We start from the raw sequence: 15,012 nt of genomic DNA on the forward strand, positions 1-15,012 counted from the left end.
TATGCTTGGAATATATTGTTGCATGATCAGATAATATTAAAGTCTAGGAAAACTGCACGCAATGCAATTTTTCTGTCAAAATGAAATAACAAATCCATTTAGAGGGGAAAAGGTGACGTGCATTATTGACACACATTATTCCCAGGCTTTCACAGTGCACATAAAGTAATGTGGCAGGCCACATCTGGCCCCCGGGCCTTGAATTTCACACATGTGTTCTAAGGTAAGACTTCCTTAATATTAACAGCTGTTAACTTATTTTTACACTTGTATAACAGTTAAGAATGCTAAAATGTGGCTTAAAACAGCCTGTTAAGATAATAGAGGTTATATTAAGCAAAAGCTTGACCCTGGAACATTCTATTGCTATTGTATTTATAATTTCTTACAGGAAAAAATATTTCAAACTACAAAAAATGGTGGTCAAACAGCATTTTGAGGTGTTTAGAGGTTCTACAGTACGTTGAAATCATAAGACAAAAACAAGCATAGAGGTCTGTGCTGAAACCTGCTATGTTACCAAGCAGGTCGTTTGGTCTCCACCTCCCACACACACACACACACACACACACACACACAAGCACCCACACACACACAGTAGCAATTATGGCAATCAGCAAGCCGACCCAATTAGTGTTTCCTGCTTGTTAAGCCCTAGGGGTTGGCTGCTCGACCACCTCACTTTGCATAACTTAATCTGCAATGACAGGGTGTGACACCCAGACTTCTGACCCTAACTAGCTGCCTGTGCGTGTGTGTGTGTGTGTGTGTGTGTGTGCACGCACACCAATGTGAGAACATCAGTACTCCGTATTATTAGGACTTTTTGTAGGTCCTTCAACGTCAAAGAGATGTTAAAAGTTACAATTAGATCTAGGTCTAGGTTATAGGAAGGGCTGGTGCTTTTAGTTGAGGTTGTTAAGGAACGCTTCATACTGAAAAATAAGTGTGTGTGCGTGTGGGTGAGAGACCCATTTGTCCAACCTATGTGTGGTTACAATTTAAAATCACCAAATTGCTCCCAGGCTGAGGCAGACCTGTGAGCACATAGATCCAGGTGAGGAGTACTCTATCCGGGCCTGATTCTACAGCTGCCTCCCCTCACCCTCCCTCTCAAGGGGGTTTCTCCTCCCTCTCCTGCCTGTGCTACTTACAGGCTGATGGACAAGTCTGTTAATATGCAGCACGTGAGGCGAAGCAAAACAAAGTCTTCCCAGCACATTTGCTGGACACCTTCCCTTTTTGCAGTCGCGTCTTGGAAGCTTTAAATGAAGCTCACCTCTACGACGCAAGTGCTACGATTGTTAGAATGAGTTTCATAGCTAAACACTTGTGCTGTTATGGAGTGTACATGAGGCCCTCCCCTTCTTGGTGAGTGGTTGCCCTGTGACACATGTTGCCAGGCATTAAACCTGACAGAAACCATGGTTACTGAAAACAAAAGAACTATTGTGGAGGTGTGTTTGATCTTAGTTCGTGTGTATGTGTGTATTTGAACTCAGTGTGAACTGCATGGAGTCTGCGGAAGCAGGAACAAAAGCACAGCGGAACGCGTGAATGTGGCCATCACCCTGATTGCAAAGAAAAGAAGAGAAAACACATATCTTCTGTGGCTCTCCACTTCCTCTCCTTTCTGTACATTCTGCATTCATCCCTTCCTTGACTTTTTTCCTACCGCCGAAGCATAGCAGGAAGTGTTTTCTACGAGTATCTCTTTGGTGCCAATTCCATTAAAGGCGGACTGATAAACAGGCTAGGATAATTAAAGGGGCGTGATAAATAGTGCTGCCTTAATTAAAGGGGAGTGATGAGGACACGTGTCGAAATGTTTTGTTAGCGGGCCGACGGACAGATGAAGGAGGAGAGTAATTGCTTTGGATTAATTATTTGAATATGGGCAGCGAGAGGGTACACACATCTCTGGAGGGCTCTTTTGGAATGGTGGGATGCAGGCAAAGGAGGGGCAAAACACTTGCATTCATAGCTCATAAAAAATCTCCATGTTGCTGAAGAAAAAAAAGATTTCCCCATAAATACTTTGACACCTGAAGGCTGCTCGGCCTCACCGCAGGCTTCAGCTGGTGTCCACTGAGGAGCTGTCAGAGGCCAATTACTTGAATCACGACCGCCTCAACTCAAGTTATTCACTTACCCTTCTTCTACCAGAAACCTTGTAGCCTATTCATCTTCTTTAGAGGCCGGGATGAAAATGTTTAAGATTTACAATCATGGCAAACACAAATGGAAACTGATGAGTAGCAGAGGACCAGCTATAGAAAACTGAAAAGTTGGCTGTAAGGTTAAGGATCCAACATGAAAAAGAAATCTTGACCTGAACATACAGTATAAGATAACATAAGATAGAAAAGAAGAAAAATAAATTAACTTGCACACAGCACAGTAGATTGGTCAAGTAGATTAGTACAGTGCAGTAAAGTATTTACTTCTATGCATGTGACCATGGTAAGGAGACAAATTCTATTCAAGAGGAGACTGAGAGCAGCAAGAAAATGGACATTTTCACTGAACTTGATGCATCAGACTAATTTTTTTGTGTGCGAACGGCAGTTATTTGGGACACATAAAAATTTACGACAATTTTTATGCTGTTAAATTGGTAACATATGCTAGCCAGTGTTATTGTTTGTTTGAAAAAAAATGTCATCTTGAGCCAGTCGCAAACAGTACTTTTAAGGCTGAGAAACAACACATACCAGGAACGGAGAAATAAGGCAGTCCAAGAAAACACGTAACATAGCAACCAACCTACCTGTGACAAAGGGTGAAAAAAAGACAAGAAACATACAAAATACAGTACATTATACAAACATTAAAATCAGGACTTAGCAGGGAAGCTAGCAGCAAGTAAAAAAGGCAACATGTAATTTGGCTGGCACAGAATAGCGAGCGCAAGAAAACAAGGAGGAATAATCTGGCATCTTGATGGTGCGGACACAGGGTTTATGAATGATGTTCATTGCCAATTGCATCCACCTGCCTTGTTGCTCCGCACCCAGTCACCAGACCAAGCTACCTGCAAACAGAGTAAAAGACAGGGAACGCCAGACATAAACACGAGCTGACCAAATTCAAGGTTTGTTGGGATGCAGACTATGAAAAAACTGCAAAACTTGCAGTCAGCAAACTCGTATCGATTAGCATCTGTCAGAGGTCATAAAAATAATTTCTAAAATGATCATGCAAAAGATTTTTGTTATTTATTTTGTCTTTATTTTTTATATCATTCAATATAATTTTTCAAAGCCCTCCAAAAAAATCCCAATTGCATCCAACAACTGCTCTGATACACTTACTGTACATTGCTGCAGCACACAGCTTCTAAAGCCAAAAATTTACAGCCCATATACACACACAGCTCACCACACATAAAACATATGCCTCACCTCTCCGTCTCAGTGCATGTGTGTGCGTGTGTGTGTGTGTGCAAGCAGGTAGGAGGACCATCTGTGGCATAGATCACAGACAGATGCACGAGGCTGCGCCACCAGGCCAGATCACCTTACATAAATACTTTACCATGTGAGGGATTCATTTGGCCGCATTAATTGACGGTAAACTTGCCCCATAACGACGGCCCCCGCACTCCTGCAGACTCTGTCCTGCATCACAGGTGGGTTCCTTCACTCACAGGAGCAACGAGTGGGTAACCTGTGGTAACTGGACGCTGATCAAAAGGAAGATTGACATAAATAAAGAGCCTGCAGGAATGCATTGTGCAAACAAAATATGAGCTGGGCCCCCCAAACATTCCCTGGAGGGTAGGGCTGAGGAGGGGTCGGTGAGGGGGTGCAAAAGAGAGAGATGGTGGGGGCAGTCCAGTACTTTCCTTTCTTTTTCTTTATTCCCACTTGTACTGCTGTCTTTCATTTTCCAGCCCGAGTGTTCAAAGGCATATTAAAAACAAAAGCAGGACCATGCCAAAGTAACAGGAAAAAGAGGTGATAGATGCTTCTTTTTTGGCCATCAGATTTAAACACGATATTAAAACAGATGTTTTCAGGGCATAGTGGAGTGGATTTCACCCCTCCAGTGACAGTCTAATGTTCTGCCACCTTTTGTTGTCACTCCCAAACAGTACCAAACCTTCTCTATGGCCAGGCTGATATTTAATCCTCGCTCAATGAACCTTTGATATGGTAGCCGTCACCCGTGGGCCCCTGAGGTTTGTGTACACACCACACACACAGAAAACTGCCCTGGGGAACTTCCATGTATCTTTCTGGTGTCTGTTTGTCTCCATGTAAGGCTTTAAATCTAGATAGGAAAACAAAGTGGCATAGCCCACGTATCCGTACACACACGTAACACTACCATAAGTGGAGTTTACAGCTGGCACTGCACCATCAACCACCGCTGGGACATTTTTAGTTTTTCTTTCCAAAATAGAACCAAAGACCACATCACTAAAACTAAAAAGGAACTCGGCACAGCACAGATGGTCAACACAAAGGATTCCACAGTTTAGAAGGATTTAAATTACGTTTTTCATATACTGTAATAATAATAAAAATAACAACAACAGAGTGATTTTATCTAGCACCTTTCAAGATACCCAAAGTGCTTTCAGTGGTTCCCAAACTTTTTAAAGTGGCGTACCCCTTCAGACATTTGACCTGAAGCCATGTACAACCTACTCCTGCACACTTATAAAAAATAATTTTATTAATTAAATTATTTAACATTTCAATTCAATTATTAACATTGAACATAGTGAATTGGTTAATTGCTGCGCGGTGGCTGAGTGGTTAACATGTTGGCAACATGCTCAGGAGATCGGGAAGACCTGGGTTGGAATCTCCGCTTGGACATGTCTGTGTGGAGTTTGCATGTTCTCCCCATGCGAGCGTGGGTTTTCTCCAGTTTCCTCCCACATTCTAAAAACGTGCATGTTAGGTTAATTGGCGACTCTAAATTGTCCATAGATATGAATGTGAGTGTGAATGGTTGTTTGTCTATATGTGCCCTGCGATTGGCTGGCGACCAGTCCAGGATGTACCCCGCCTGTTGCCCGAAGTCAGCTGGGATAGGCTCCAGCATACCATGGTGACCGTACTGAGGACAAGCAGCATAGAAAATAATGGATGGAATTGGTTAATAATTTGATCAAAAATGTGGGTCAAAAATGTGTGCAGTGTTCCCTCGCTACATCACGGTTCACCTTCGCTCTTTCGCTGATTTTTTTAAGTGCATTTTTGCACGTTTTTTTAACAGCGTATGAACGCGCTTTGTGTTCTACGTGCTTGTGATTTATTAGAGTGATCTATCCGTGCATGTTGCATGTTGTCTGTTACTGTATGTACTACTGTTGCCAGTAGAGGGTGTTATATACTCATGTGAGAGTTGAAGACGTGTCCAGAGGCGTCCAGTTCGTCTCAGTAAATAATATTGACTAAATATAAAGCCACAAAAACCCTGATTGGCTAAGGGAGAACCCATTGTGTTCTGCGTTCTGATTGGTTGTAGACCATTGTCAATCTATCTCCTTCGTGCAGGAATACCTGCTTCCTGTTGTATGATCGCTAGCCGCTAGCAATCATACTTGTTCAATGAAAGCAGAAGTTAAGCGACTGTAGGGTGCCTGGGATAATGTCAATTAATCTTTGGTTCATGGAGGACGACGAGGAGGAATATGTTTTAACAAGGATACAAAACGCTACAACGTAACGGCGCCAGGACAAACCATGGTGAGTAATGAAAATTTCTTGTGTCCAATCTCGTAAATTGATCATGAAAATTCAAATGAGATTCGAACTTTGAGAGTGTTTAAACCAGAGAGAAATGTGATTAAATGTTAATGCCTGTCTGAGAAAAGTGTATAAAGTGTATGGTGAGGGGTTTTACAGCCTTAAAACATATACATTAATTGTACAAAATATAGTTGGCTACTTCGCGGATTTCACTTATTGCGGGGTAATTTGGGAACATACCTCCCCCCATAAACCTGAACTGTAAATGAAATAAACACGTAACAATTTCTTTTGTACCGTTTTGCAATGCAACTCCGTAAGTGACAGGCGACAACAAGCGGTGACAACATAACACAATGACAAACACTGTCCAGCTAATGATAAGATCCTGTTTGCATGTTTTTATGTATGTAGGTGTGATACTACAGTGTGCATGTTTAATGGTGTTCACAGAGGTTCAAGGAATGCTCAGGTCGTAGGTGTGTATGCTCAGACCCTTGAAAAATTTTGGGGAAACATTGCTCACAATCCCAAACCATAGAGAAGCAGGTAAGGAGAGGCGAGGGATAAAAAACAGTCAAATCCCATCTTAATGTCTGCATAGATAAGACTTACTCTCAGTAGGGACTAACACAAACCTGTCACCTGTTCACGCTCAAATCTGTTTATTTGTGTTGTGTTGGTGTGTGTGTGTGTGTGTGTGTGTGTGTGTGTGTGTGTGTGTGTGTGTGTGTGCCCTGGAGCAAGGTATAGCACCCCTTCAGGAAAGGGTGAGAAACCCCTCAGGTGGCTCAGATTGAGGGGCAGAAAAATGGGTAAATAACTCTGGGGAGACCTCCAGGGTCTCCCTCAATATATAATGTGCATTGTCTCTCAGGTATGAAAGTGTATTGGAGCCAAACTAAAGTCATTATATCAAAATGTCAAATTTCAAAATTGTAATATTAAATTATATTATGTGATAAATACTGTATATTACAGTAGTAGTAGTTCTTTTGTTTAAAAAAATACTTTTTTCTCATAATGTTACGTCTGTATTCTTGTACAACTTTTTACTGTGTGTGGGAATTTTGACATTAACATGTCAAAGTTTAGACTTTTTGTAAGATGAACGTTTTTCCAAAAAATAACCAAAATACAAGAAAACTTGTAAATATCATGGGTTTATTCTTTCAACAAATAATCTTTCTTGTAGTCCAACTTTTACTTGTAACATCATTATTTTTTTCAACATTCTTATTATAGGATTAATATAGAGGAGATATTTAGACAGAGAGACAGCTACTGCTGGGCTCAGAATGTTGCGTTTAAGTTCATATCGGAATTCCGACATTCACTCATCCAAATTCTGACTTTTTTCTTGTAAGATTATAACTTTTTCTGAATGTCTGGTTCTGATTCCCAGTCCTCTAGGTCAAGGTAATCCGCAAAGGTTGAACAACAACCCTTTTGTGACCACCCCCAGGGGATACAACCACAAGAGACACCTAAAAAGCCTTTTGGATTAAACGTGAAATGTCCTCAACAAACAACAACAGTCAGGTTGCCTCAATTCAACCTTTGTGGATTTTTTCAGAAAATACAAATTCCATCTATCCATTCGTTTTCTATACTGCTTGTCAATCAGAGCACAGAAAAACAACCATTCACACTCACATTCACACCTACGGACAATTTATAGTCCACAATTAACCTAACATGCTTGTTTTTGGAATATGGGAGGAAGTCTGAGTATCCGGAGAAAACCCACATGAACAAAGGGACAACAAAAAAAATCTTTTTAAATCTCTGAATTAAAAGCTTTTTTCTTAGCGTTATTACTGTTTCTAGGTTTGTTTTGTTCAACAAATACCGGTATTTAATATACAGTGGATTCCCACATACTCCTGATTCAGCATTCATAAGCCTGCAAATTTGCAGATTTTTGTTCAAAATTTTGTATTTATTTAATTATTTCTTAGAAAAAATACATTAAAAGCTGGATACATGCATACAATGTCAATTCTAGTGCAGGACCCTGTGCAGCTCAGAACTTACTGCGATGGTAACAACAGGCCATATATTATTGTAAATTGTTACTGGAATTACAACAGGCAAGAAGTAGACACGGTTTGGAGCAATGCCTTTTCTGACAGCTAGCCGGGAGGACGGAGCGGCCTGTAGAGCTGTGAAGCCCCATATAGTGTGTGGCTTCAAAATGAGGTGGAGGCGGCCCCACAATAGACGTAAGCACACCTGATGTCCAGGCTAATGACTAGACTATGACTTAGACCAGTTTACTGTATTGTTCATCGATCAGTGTTGTCATTCATTAATGGCGAGTACCGATACATTTTATACTTTAAAATGCATTTAATACGTGTGTGAGGCATATTTAGGGCTTAAACGTTTATTGTGCATTTGGCGTTTAGCTTGTTAGCTTCCATCAGAGGTTTCTGGAGCTGAATCTAATCCAATCATTCCAACAGGCCCTTTATTACAAATGTTGATCTGAAATTGGTAGAGAATGTCAATGTGAAGCTAGCAGCAAGGTTTGGAGGGGTAGGAGCGGGCTGTGTGTCAAAAATATAATTTTTTTAGTCATATCAATTAACTGCTGATATGTGCCATTTGCTGATGGGTCTGGGATGGAACTCTCACAAAAAATCTACTGTACTACAGGATAATATCTGGCCCTCAGAAAGTCAGGTACTACTAAAATTACAACTATTCTTAATTTTTAAGTTATTTTTTCTTTTCATGGTGGCTCTAATACTCCTTGGTAGAACTAGACACAGGTGAAAATAAATGAGATACGTGCAAAGCAAAGACAGCCTCACCTTATTGTCTGCCCTAAACCACATGCTTGCACAGGCCGCTCATGGAAGAAAAACAGCTTTTTGATGGCAAAAGAGGCGGCAAAAGGCAAGGAAAGGCCTTGGAGGAGAGGAAAGAAAAACAAGGAAAGGTAAATCTAATTACAGAGGCCAGATATGGCAGCGACGTCAGCTAACACTGAGACAATAAACACAGCTCCCATGCAAGCATGCTGTGTCTGTTCATGTGTGTCCCTTTGTGTGTATGTGTGTGTGTGTGTGTGTGTGTGTTAGTGTTCATGTTCATGTGAGTGATAGGCACCGGAGGAGGGCAAGAGGGAAAGACGAGCCTGTGTTTGTTTGTACGTGACTGCTTCTCAGGCCCCTAACGCTGGCATTCCAGAGCCGCACAAACACACACAAACATTGACATTTCATCATAGGCCAGGTCAGATCTCAGCGCACGCCCTGTGGCTAACTTACAGTATGCCGTTGCACATAAGCCCCCTAAAAAACGATACACACCTCTGGTAATAAAGCACACAAGTCTCACGAAGGCATCACCCACACACACACCTATAGGACCTTATGTCTTGATTGACATTTATAGAGTGTCTGTAACTCATAGTGGGGCTTTGTCCACATATAGACAAGTAAAAAGAATTTTTTCCCCAATTTGGGGTGAAAAAAACATAAACAAGAGAAAAAGATTCCTTTTTATAGCAATTTTCACCAATATTGAATAGGCGGTTGGAATACACATGTGCCATTCATTTACAAAGTTTCATGTAAAGTGGCTGTGTAGTTTTTGCATAATCCCGCTACCTAAAAGTCAGGACAACGCAACAGGTGGTGCTATAGACACAAAGTGAGACCAGTCTTCTCCGTTAATTAGCAGGCTACTTTAGGTTCATCGACGATGACATAAGATTTCACTATTACTCATTCTGGATGGTTCCCTTGATAGCACAGTGACTCGGCTTTGTTGATGTTTTTGTTTGTCCTGAACAGGATAAGAGGTAGAAAACGGCTAAATGGAGAGTTCTTCACTGCTTGAGCCAACACAAATGTCCGTAAAGTCGCTGGGATAGTGCTAATCTAGAGCCACTTCACTGTGTTGCCCTGTGATTGACCGGCAACCAGTCCAGGGTCTACACAGTCCCTCACCCAAAATCAGCTTAACCATGGCCCTGAACAAGATAAGGGGTAGAAAATGAGTAAACATAGCGCAGGGGTCTAAAACTCCTGACCAAATTTTGTGGCACCCGACTTGACATCAAAGTTTACTGTAAGTGCGGCCCGTGCATCCTGGGGCGATGGTGAAAGGCTCTTTAGCTTACTTAAAAGGAAGCGGCTCTTAAATTGAGGAAAGCAATACTGTAGTACTGAACTCATCACCGCCGTCGCTGGGCGTTCTTTCGTCTTCCCAGCATGCTTTGTGGCACTTGTTTTGTAAAAAGCTGCTTAAGTTATGTGTTAACATAGTTATTTCATATTTTCCAGTAGTAGTAGTAGTTGCCCTGTGTATGTGTTATCTACCTGTTGCATGTTGAGTTGCTGTGTAATTGTTATAGTGTTATTTTGTTTATGTTATGTTGAGTTATGACCTCCTGTTTGTCGACAAGTTAGTCACTTGGTTAAATCGTGTTTCTGAACTTCAGCCCAGCCTCACCCAAACCCTACCTCCAGTGGCCCCCAGTTGAGATGCGTTTGAGACCCCTAATGTAGAGATATGGGTTGGAAGAAGTGATTAGAGGAAAGTGACCCAAAAGAACAAAAAGTGAAAATAAATTTTATATCTCCACCTCTACCCAGATTCTCACCAGAATTGACTACATACAGAACACAATGTAGTGTGGGAACGGGCTGAGTAGCAGAGCATAATATACCAACTAACCAACCTGGCAGCAAAGCAACAATATTGGCTTTTGCAGTTCCATCTATCCTTTTTCTATGCCGCTTATCACTTTTGCAGTTGTGTAAGGTAATAAAAAAGACTTGTGACAGACAGCCATGCCATTTTTGATTCTGAAGATTTAATTTCGTGACTAGCGAAATAGAAAATAAAATATATTCGGTGTGTACACCTTTATCAGGATTTTCACATGTGCAAAATCATAACAAAATTGCATTTGCAAATGTGGTATGTGAACCACTACACTACCAGGCGCGGTGAGAAAAGGGAACTGTACTCTGTCAAATAGCAAAACATATGCCACCACTGTACAGAATACAAAAGTAATTAAAAAAAGACTGCAATTACAGTTTCTGGGTGCTTTTTGGGTTGTTTTTATTAATATATCTTTCTCAGTTCCGAACTGTAATCACTTACAGTAAGACAAGTAAATGAAGTTTGTTGCTTTTGACCTCTGACCATTTGACACTATAGCTGGACCATGTTGCATTTCATCTCTTTTATTTTCCCCCTCATGCTTGTTCCTGCTCATAGCTCACAGCAGGTCTTACTCACTAACACCTGCCTGCTTTGTCTGCAAGTGCATGCATGCATATGTGTGTGTGTGTGTGTGTGTGTGTGTCAGTATAACCTAAACACTTGAAAGAAGAGCTCCTTACAGCGCAGACACTCAAAACAAACCACAGTCATGTGTCTATGGAGATGGGTGAGATTTTTTTTTTAAAAAAGGTGCTTTTACTGAAACTGAATGCTTCACAGATTTGGCTATCCGGTCTGTGCACACACAGTCCACCCACCCACCCAGGAGGTCAGGAATAAGGAGGGGCAGGTGGGTAATATGCCGTTGTATTACTGCACTTTTACCGTGGCTGAAGAATGGCCATAAAAGGTAAAACCATCATGCTTGGACCTGCTTACTGTAAACAACAGAGAGTAAGTGGAGCGGGTGAGAGATGCCCCGTGCAGAGGTGAAAAAAATGTGAAAAAAGTAAGCATGAAAGGGAACAGAGGGAGGGAGAAGACAAGTGACTGTTAACCAATGATACTTCATCACAGGAAGGAAAGCCATAGTTTTCAGAAAATCATGTCTTTAAACTCTCATTAGACCTCAGCTCAGTGAGCATCTAAACCAGTGGTCGTCAATTACATTTGTCCAAGGGCAAGCATTTTTCTCAGCAGACACTCTTTTCTATTTCTATGGATATACAGTATATAACATCTATTCTTTTGGTTTGCATTGGCCAGTGCATATATACTTGTAAATATTTATTTGTTTTTTTTCCAGGTGTAAGAGCTTTTATGTGTTTTTTGGGGGGCGGGGGTTATTTTTACACTCAGTTTAATTGGCCTGCACCACTAAGACACACACTGAGACACTACAATGTAACAATGCAAAGTGGAAAAACAGGAGTCAAGCTGTTAAGCGTGAAAGAAGACATCTAGCAATGAATGGAGTAAACCATGGCAAATGAGGAGCTGCATCAGGACGTAGGAGGATGAATGGAAACGCGGGCGAAACAGGGCGAGGCTGATTTGCGTAATCCCATTGTGGAAATTGACTTTTAAATGCAATATTCAATTTCCTCACTCTTGAAAAAAGACGAGAGCGCCTGGCTTTTTTTCTTTTGATTATTAAGAATAACAAAATAATGTACTTGAGATATAAAAGCAAAATAGAGGAGTGCAGATAGGCACGCTTGGAAGGGAGAAACACCTTTCAGAGGGACACAAACAAAGTGTTACAGCCTTCGCTAACAAGGCAAAGAGTAATGCGTACAATATTTAATTAGGTGGTACACTCTTGAGTTCCAAATTGGTCTTTCGGGTGCCAAAATGATGTGGCTAAATGTGAAGAGGATCACAATATAATGTACGAGCAGAATGGAAACATTTTAATTATTATGAAATTATAGTACCTACAGGATGAAGGATGTTAATAAGGATGTCGACAACATTGATACATGCGTTTCAATGTATGGCAGAAATCCATCCATCTATTTTCTTTGCCGCTTATCCTCATTAGGGTCACGGGGGTATGCTGGAGCCTATCCCAGCTGACTTTTGGCGAGAAGCAGGGTACACCCCGGACTGGTCGCCAGCCAATCGCAAGGCACATGTAGATAACCATTCATACTCGCATTCATACCTACGGACAATAGAGTCGGCAGTTAATCTAACATGCATGTTTTTGGAATGTGGGAGGAAACCGGAGTACCCGGAGAAAAACATGCACGCACGGGCAGAAGTGTATGGCAGAAATAACATACATATTTAATAAGAATATATGCAAATGAGCTGACCTCTGCCTTGATTCACAATAACTTCGGCGTCGTATTTGAGTGTTATTTTTTGTTTCTAATCAATAAAAACTTTTTTTTTTTTTGGTATCATGCTTCCGCGGAAGGTGAAGTGTGCAACTGCAGTGAAAACAATGTTCGAAAGAAGACAGTGTTGAGTCTCGCAAGGCGTTTGCTCCATGTTACGAGCAAGATGTCACCATTTTTGAGCATGTTTGTGACTATTTAAGGTAAGTTTAAAGAATTTAGAGCATTTTACTATGCTTTATTTGAGTGATATATGTCCATGAAACATTGCTTTGTTGTTTAGTGAGGGTTGTTTTAAGAAAAATCTGAAAATGTAGGGCAAAGATAAGAAGTTTCCAACCGGCAAGTATTTTTAAGGCTCATCAAAATTTGGATTCTGATGTTTTTTCCATTCATTCTGTTTTAGAAAATTGTTGCTTTTATTCCCCTACGTGTATGTGCTTTGGTGGTGTGTTTCAATGTATTTTGATGGTATTTTTTGATATATTATTACCGAGATTCTGCCTGGCTGTTTGTTTGTTGTTTGTCCATATCTACTTAATGAAACAAAGACGTTTTCATAAAAGGTTCTTTGTTACAATCAAGAGTGTTTGAGTCAATAAGTATATTTATGAATCAATAAATCATAGTATTTTTTATGTCCATGTTACAATCGAGATTTCACTGAACAGTGCCCCGCTGTCATGAAATTTACTAAAATGTGATATTTTCATGTAAGTTATAAACTGAAACAGAACAAGTGATACTTTATTTTAATGAAAATTAGTTACAAAATAACAACTTTAAATTTTGCTTGCTGTGTCACATTTTTGGGCCCCCTTTTAGGAGACCCAAATACGCTGTTTCTTCCTACACCTTTTTGAATATGTTGAATTGTTCAAGTGTAAAAATGTTCCTTAATGTGACATGTTAAGAATGTGCGGAACAAATAAACCGCGAATGTGACCATGACCAAATTTGATGCAAATTCAAAGGTTTATGACCATTGTGAGAGAGCAAATTAGGAAACTGCGTTCTCCTTTCATCTTGCATTTAAACAAGAAGAAATAGTTATATTCATGGGGTGCAAGGTAAAGGTAATGAGGTCAGTGGGGCAGATTTAGTTTGATATGGTTTCTTCAGGGCTTCAAATGAAGTGCTCCTTCGCTAAGTGGACAGTACATACAGTCAAACCTGTCTATAGCGGCCACTAAAGGGAAACAGCAAAAGTGGCCGCTATAGGCAGGTGGCCGTAATAGACAGGTTGGCGGCCATTTTGAATTTGTGCGCGCACATATTAACATGTCTGTGATTAGAAGCTTGTTGTCTTTGCAGATACATATAATTATACTGTTACATGTTGACCAGTAGAGGGCACTGTGGGACTGCGGATAAAAGTTGTAAAGAACTACAGTATTAGGTTAATAAACCGCATAAAGCGATTAAAGTGCATCGGCGACATGAGTCTTTCCTTCCCCACAGCAAGCGGCATTACAGTATTGACCAGTGCATATTGTCTCACACCAGGAAATAAACGGTGTCACTGTCTGCAACAAGCTCCAAAGAAGACGGCTTTTTTTATGTAGAACAACTGACAGTTTGTGTGGATCTTCTGAATGATTGTGACTGAGCTAGGACTCAGTAATTAAACTCTACACACGACGGCTTCATTGATTAAAAAACAAAGCTTTTTCGTGCATGAAGCTTCTGCTTGAGTCGGAATTTGGGCCGCTATATGCGGTCAGATATTGACCAGGGGATAAACAATGGGTGGCCGCTGGCCGCGTTAGACAGGTGACTGCTATACACAGGGTCTATAACATGTAAATTTGCTGCAGGGGATTTGTCAGTGGCCGCTAGAGGCAGGTGGCCGTTCTATACAGGTGGCCGCTAAGACAGATTTGACTGTACTTACCATTTAACAAATTTTATCTAGTGTGAATAATTGACTACTTACACAATACTACAAGTCCGAAAAAGGCTATATTAAAAACACATTTGCAGGTATGATTAGCAAGAAAAAACTTGAGAAAATGAGGCAGAATTAACAGAAGACAGAGATTTAATAGAGTGTTTAGGGAAGAGGACAGCACCAGAGACCGTAAACTGTAAAGTAAAATGATGATGAGAAATTATGAAGGGTGATGTGAGGACTTGCATGCAATATTGCATGAACGAACATACAAGAAATTGTACAAAAAACCAAGGCAATTTTCAACGAAAACCAATCAAAACAAAAGCGAGGTTTGACTATATTTGGTATTAGCTACAAATATTGCTCTTGGAGTTGG

General features: G+C 40.6%; 1 protein-coding gene across 1 annotated transcript in view; it reads left to right on the forward strand.

The window, feature by feature from the left end:
• The first annotated feature begins 5,555 nt into the window (after window positions 1–5,555).
• Window positions 5,556–15,012, forward strand: part of srgap2 (SLIT-ROBO Rho GTPase activating protein 2) — a 115,917-nt gene continuing 106,460 nt past the window's right edge. Inside the window, exon 1 of the mRNA XM_054784838.1 lies at window positions 5,556–5,705. The gene's annotated coding sequence lies outside the window, so the exon portion shown is untranslated. The remainder of the gene's footprint in view (window positions 5,706–15,012) is intronic.

Source organism: Dunckerocampus dactyliophorus, chromosome 8, assembly GCF_027744805.1.
Source record: "Dunckerocampus dactyliophorus isolate RoL2022-P2 chromosome 8, RoL_Ddac_1.1, whole genome shotgun sequence".
Taxonomy (NCBI): Eukaryota; Metazoa; Chordata; class Actinopteri; order Syngnathiformes; family Syngnathidae; genus Dunckerocampus; species Dunckerocampus dactyliophorus.